The following is a 6,853-nucleotide window of genomic DNA, read 5'->3' on the forward strand; positions in this document are numbered from 1 at the left end:
ACAAAAGTTCTGTCTTCAATTATCTAAAAAATAATAAGTTTGTCTACATACTTCTAACTATGAATGGCTCTTCTTAAATAGGCAAAATGATAACCAAATAAGCTAAAAAGTTTGAAACAACCATCATTAATGTTATACCACTTCATTAGGTCGAACCCATTCATTAGTTACAAGAAATTTGGAAATATTCCAAAAAATCCTAAAACTGCCCCTTTTTAGTAGGGATTTCTGGGTGATAAGTCATGTTTGACCAGCTTTGATGGGCCTGTATTTTCTCATTTTGACCAAGCCAATAGTTGTTCATCCATACTTGGTTCCTAATATTTCCAAATATGTATCCAGCTCGAGCCCATATGTCCTTCATATATCACTTTAATGGAGCTATTACTAGAATTTCCAGTTCTGTCAAAAAATGCTCTTAAAACCAATTTTTTACAAAAATAACTAAAAATTGAAAAACATAATTTATTTACCTGAATATGCATAATAAGGTCAAAGTGAGGCATATATAGATGATATAAAGTGGAAAATGATGGAAGTTAAGTGGATTTTTAATAAGCAAAATTGATCAAAATCGGGGACCAACACTCCCATTTCCACTCTAAAATAGGAATCGATTATAGTAAACCACCTAGATGCTTACATTCTCCTTTTACCTATTGACAATCCAAACATATCACAAAAAACTTAGCCACATATTTATTCAAGTTCAACCACTGATATAATTTTTTAACTACTATCAATGTCTTCTGATATCCCAGGTGACCTGAATACGGTTTAACATGAAACTCCCTCAAGATAAGCTTCTTTACTCACTGTAATCTGGTACATAAATCAGGTCCTTGAATCTAACCAAGCCATTTGCTGTGAGATGATACTCCTTATCCATTTTAGCTTCACCTTGCTACTGTAACCTAAACCTCAACTGTTGATACCTGCCATTATCCTGTCCTTCTTGTAAGATCCGCTCTTGCAAGTCTGTCCCATAAGAACTGTTGCAATGTGATTCACCTGCACTCTCCTACTGAGAGCATATACAACCCCATTCTCTTTTCCATTAATGTCCCTAATCTCAAAGTCAAACTCACTAAGGGTAGCCAACCATATAGGTTGTCTGACATTTAGATTGGGTTGGTCAAACAGATATCTCATTCCACTATGATCACTCATCAAGATGAACCTCCTACCAAGACGATAATGTCTCCACATCTTCAATGCATGAATGATAACTTCCAACTCAAGATTGTGAGTCACATAATTCTACTTGTTCTCCTTCAACTTCCTTGACTCATAGCATACCACTTGCCCTTCCTGCATCAAGTCTCCACCAATTCCTCTCTTGCAAGCATCTATACAAACCAAAAACTCTTTATCTAGATTTGCAATCTTCATAACTAGAGAATTTGTAAGCAAATGCTTCAACTGGTCAAAACTAGTTGTACACTCCTTAGTCCATTCAAATTTCTTTCATTTTTGATGCAAATATGTAATAGGATAGGAAATCCGTGAGAAGTTCCTGATGAACCTCCTGTAGTAACCCGCTAGTCCCATGAATGATCTGACCTCATCCACATTCCTAGGAGCTTCCCACTCCATGATAGCTTTAACCTTTTCCGGGTCCACTACTATACCTTTCTTGGAAACAACATGTCCCAAATAATGAACTTCAGTGTGAAAGAAAGTATAGTTACTAAGCTTGACATACAACTGATGTTCTCTCAACAATTTTAATACTGTTACTAGGTGCTCTGCATTCTCTTCCTCATTCTTAGAATATATCAATATGTCATTAATGAATACTATTACAAACTTGTCCAGATAAGGACACAAAACAATATTCATTAAACACATGAAAATAGCTGGAGCATTAGTAAGACCAAACAAAACCACTACAAGCTCATAATGCCCATACCTGGTACAAAATGTTGTCTTGTATATGTCATCTTCTTTGATGCATACCTAATGATATCTCGGTCTCAAGTCAATCTTTGAGAACATTGTTGCTCTTTGAACTGATCCAACCAGTCATCAATCCATGACAAAGGATACCTGTTCTTGATCGTCACCTTGTTCAACTACTTGTAATCAATGCACAAATTGAGAGTATCACCCTTCTTCTTCACTAAAAATACTGGTACACCCCAAGGCGACACAATTGACCTAATGAATCCCTTATCAAAAATTTCCTTAAGGTGAAACTCTAGTTCCACCAACTATGTATTAATCATTTTTCAAGGTGCCTTTGATGCTGGTGCTACTCCTGACATTAACTCAATAGGTAAATCCACTTCCCTACGAGGCGAAAACTCTGAAATCTTTGTTGGAAACACATTTTGAAACTGCTGCAAAACTGGGTACCTCTTCAAGACTTTAGCATCCTCAACATTCTTTCCATTGTCACTAGAAATATGAACTACAAACAATACATACCCTTTCCTGCTATTGCGCTTTGTTTGCATAGCTGTAACCATCCTCACTGATGTAGGTTTATTCTTACCCTGCAAGATTATCTTCTCTGCATCATCATTCAGGCACTCAATAGCCTCGTCATAACAATTTATCTTTGTCTTGTGAATGTACAACCAATCCATACCAAAAAACAAATCTATATGAACCCCAGGGAAACACATTTAGATGTGTTGATATAGACATACCATTCAGCTCAAATGCACAAGATCTCACCCAATGATGAACAGTTTTCTTAGTACCTATAGCCAACTGCACCAACCAAGACTTTGCATGCATTTCTTTATTCAAGCCACACTTATCCATTAGGTCAAGACTAATATAACTATAGTTAGATCCAGGATCAATCAAAATAGAAACAACTTAATCACAAAGCTTACCTTTCATCTCGATAATAGATGCATGATGATCAGTGGGCCTATTATCTAATGCTAACTAAATCGGAGGAAGGCTTTTCCCAACACCTCCAACTATCTTTGCCTCCTAAGCACTGTAATTCTGAGGACTACCACCCTGATGCTCTGGACAATCTCTCTTGCGATGCTCTCCACCACAAGTCCAACACTACAAAGGCTTCATGCCCTCACCCTTTTTCTGCTCAAACTGAAATTTGTGTCCTCTATCAACTGCATTGAACTTCTTGTACAACATTGCTTTCTCCTTGTTACCTGCATCCTAAGGTCTTCCTCGCTTCTTATCCCACTTCCCTTTAGTCTTGTCATTACCTTTCCAATCTTGCTTAGGATTAGACTGCTCATAACAATGTTTTGGTTTCCCAACATTACATAAAATTTGAGGTCTAAAATGGGTCTCAAAACCAAAATGTACAACCAAAATAAAATTTATGAGAACCAATAGGAATGAAGATGATGATGTCAACCATGGGGGATGATTCACCATTTTTGGAGTAAAAAAGTAAAAAATTAAAAAAATAAAAAAGTGAAAAAACTATTTTTTCAACTCATATTTTCAACTTATCTCCTTACTGTTTTACTCAAATTTTGAGAAGGAGCACTCGTTGAATGCATAATTTAATTCTTCATTCAATGAGTACCCATGTTGCATAATTTCGATGGACCTTACTACATGAAAAATGAGAAATACATGAAAAACATGATTGCAATCATGATTTTCATGCATTTCTCAATTTTCGTTTAGCAAGGTCCATAGAAAGTATGCAACATGGGTACTCCTTGGACGATGAATTGAATTTTGAATCCAATGAGTGCTCTTGCTCGAAATTCGAGTAAAAATGTAGGGAGATAAGTTGAAAATACGAGTTGATTTTCTTTTGTTCCCTCCAAAATTCGATGATGTAATCTAATCTTATTTTAATATTTCCACTATTATTTTATAATATTCCTTAGGAGGCCCATTTTAGACCTCAAAATTTCTCTAATGCGACTTCCTCCAATGTTTGAGGCTCATCATACTCAATTTGATCTTTAAATTCTAATGACAATCCACTAACAAATATTTGGACCTTCGTCTTCCCATTAGCCATCCCCTAGCCAGTCATTTGAGGGGCCAGGGGGAGGGTTGGGGGCACTGCACCCAACCCCCCTGCCCTCCCCTGTGGCCCCTCGGGTGGCTGGCTAGGGGATGAACGATTCTCGGAGTTGGCCATCCCTCATTCAACCACTTAAGGAGTTGCGGGGGAGGGCCAAGGGGGCTACATGCAGATCTGCCTGCCCTCCCCTGTGGCCCCTTGGGCAACCCCCTTGGCCCTCCACTGCGACCCCTCTGGTGGCTAGCTGGGGGTTGGCTGATTCCAGGAATCATTTAGACCCTAGCTAGCCGCCTAAGGGGCCATGAGAGGGAGTGGGGGAAACTGCACACAACTCCATTCCCCTCCCCGCGACCCCTCGGGTGGCTGACTCAGGTTTTTTTTTAAACATTTTTTTTTTGGATGTTTTTATATTTTATATTTTTTTTCAATTTTTTATTTTTATTTTTAATCATTTTTTCTGTTTTGTTTTTTATTTTATTTTTTTAAATGGTATGTTTTATTTTTTTATTTTTGTTATTTTTATTTAAAGTTTTATGTGAATCAATTTTTTTGGATTTTTTTTTTTTTCAAATGTGATAATTTTTGGATATAAAATTCACAAAAAATTCATAAAATTTGTTATTTTTGCAACCTTTTTTTTATTGAATTTTTTCATAAAAATGTTTTATTTAACATGTCAATTTTAGTGAAAATGTCCCGAAATACATATTTTTTTAATTGTATCTATATTGAAAATATGTATTTTTTGCCAAATGTTTAAAATTATTATTTTTTCGCGACATATTTTTTGTGTAATGAAGTATTAATTAATGATATATAAAAAATCACAAACTCAATTATTATTATTATTTTAATTACTTTGAAAAAAAACCATTATAAAAAAACATTAGAAAGAAAAAAAAAACACAAGTTTGAAAAACCCTTAAAAAATAAACATCTTACAACTAAAAACAAGAAGGAGAATGAGGCAACTTGAAAAATGGGTAATTAATCAACATTTAAAAAAAAATTGTGCATATTTAGGACATTAGAAAATTTGAAGTGTCAAAAATACACCTTAAAAAATGTTGATATTTTTCAAAATCGCATGAAAATCACTAACATTTGAAAAGAATTATCCACGCCTAATACATTAAAAAAATTAAAGTGTCAAAAACAAGCCTTCTAAAAGAATGAGTTGATGTTGCATCAACACTTTTCGAAATTAACATGAAAATCATTAACATTTAAAACAAAAGGTTCATACTTGATACATAAAAAAAAATTAACGTGTCAAAAATATGCTAAAAAAATATATATATTTTGAATCAACAATTTTCAAAATCGGATGATTTTTTTCTACCAAAATAAAATGGATAGTCGATACAGTTCCTGTTTGATAGTTTACTTTGTTCATAGTATCTCTGTGACAAGTACTTCTTCCTGAAGAGTCTTTGAAACTCATGCAAACTCAACTCCTCTATCATGATGCCTCTGACACACTTCACATCTTCCCACTAGATGTTTGCTTTTCCTTTGAGACTGCAAATAACTATCCTAGCGCATTCATATTATCTAAATAGTCATGCAGCTGGAAGAACTTCTTCATCCCAGGCGGCCATGCTTCTGCAACTTTTAGTTTGTTTAGCTCTCCATCAAAGGTAGGATGTTTGGATTTCTTAAACTCATCAAGTATTGCTTCTCATTCCTCCAGTAAGGATGATAGTGATTATGACCATGATGTCTCTCTGATCCAGTACTAGAATAGAACCCATAACCACTACCTCTCCTGTCAGGTGTATCCATCCATCTTCCACCTCTGAACGTGTTATCCATGTCTGACCTATGTCCTCCATGATACTCGCTACCATATGCCTCATTAGTGATTAGAGGAAATTTTAGCCTAAAAGTTCCCATGAAATATTCACATAATTTTCATTTCATAATATGTAAACCAATCAAAATCCTTTAAATTTAAAAAGAGCTACATGTAAATATTTTGGAGGGAAAAGAAGAAATACTACTTTTTTTAATTGTATTTTTGGCTTATCTCCTTATAGGTTTACTCAAATTTCAAGTGTAGACACTCGATGGATGCATAGTTAAAATCTACATACAACGAGTACCCATTATACATTCTTTGGAGAAGACCCACATTGCTAAAAAATGAAGATACATTAATATAATGAATTTACACCTTTAAACTTCAATCTTGATGTTCCATCAGGTCTAATGGCAAGTTGTAACTGATGATATGTATTGGTTAACTGCAGATACTTTTGGGATAATGGCTATAACCACTATTCCACTATATATATTCCTCCAAGAATGTTAGTCAACAATATTCCTTCCACAAAACACCAAAATTACTGTCTTAAACAAAGCCATCATGGTCATCCCTCTAGTTCTTGTATATACTGTCAAAATCCAAAGAAAAAATACTAGTCTATTGAGTCAGGACAATCGTCCACTTCCGCATCTACCTATACATCTCATCATAGACAACACCCAAACTACCATGAGTGTGTTATGATTCCTGTTTCAGACATAAAAATGTATAGCTTGCCTAGAGAAAAACCTGGCAACAAAGTCATACTTCTTGAATGAAGTTTAGATCCGAAAAATTGTACTCCAAAATTTAGGAATGGATTAGTACAGAGTGATCTACAATTCTTACATTATAGATCAAATGTAGAGCCAGAACTAGAGGAACATGTAAAACTGCTCAGTTATAATAATTACTACTCTTTCTGCATAGCGTAGAATCTAGATGATTTGGAAAAAGATATACTAGAAGTCAAAGAGAATGTAAAGACTATACATCATACATATGACACTATGTATTCCCAACAAAATTCCTAAGAAGATCAATTAAAAGAGATTGTTGCACAACTAGGA

This window comes from Pinus tabuliformis, chromosome Q (genome assembly GCF_031772625.1).
Source record: "Pinus tabuliformis cultivar Carrire ecotype Pingquan chromosome Q, CPIR1, whole genome shotgun sequence".
Classification (NCBI taxonomy): Eukaryota; Viridiplantae; Streptophyta; class Pinopsida; order Pinales; family Pinaceae; genus Pinus; species Pinus tabuliformis.